This window comes from Penaeus monodon, chromosome 27, assembly GCF_015228065.2.
Source record: "Penaeus monodon isolate SGIC_2016 chromosome 27, NSTDA_Pmon_1, whole genome shotgun sequence".
In the NCBI taxonomy this organism is placed as follows: domain Eukaryota; kingdom Metazoa; phylum Arthropoda; class Malacostraca; order Decapoda; family Penaeidae; genus Penaeus; species Penaeus monodon.
The window spans coordinates 24,219,647-24,219,929 of NC_051412.1; the positions used below are offsets into that span (position 1 = coordinate 24,219,647).

General features: G+C 45.9%; 1 pseudogene; it reads right to left on the reverse strand.

Moving 5' to 3' along the window:
• Positions 1–283, reverse strand: part of LOC119590458 — an 8,508-nt pseudogene that overhangs the window by 5,235 nt on the left and 2,990 nt on the right.

Below are 283 nucleotides of genomic sequence, written 5' to 3' on the forward strand. Positions count from 1 at the left end.
CATATACGCCTATAGACGTCTTAACCGCCCCTCTAAAGACCCATTCTCACCAAGACATCCAACCGCTTTTCCGTTTTCTTGAACTCTCGCGCAAACGTTCTCACGGAGTCGAGGTCAGACAAGTCGAGCGCGCGGACCTGCACTTCCTGGTTCCCCGTTTTCTCGCGGATCTCCTCTGTTATGTCGTAAAGAGAGAATTATTTATAGGTGTGGGATTTATCAGTTGTTTTTTTTTTTCATCGTGCGTGTTTTCTTGGTTATGGCTATTGTAACGTGATGAAGA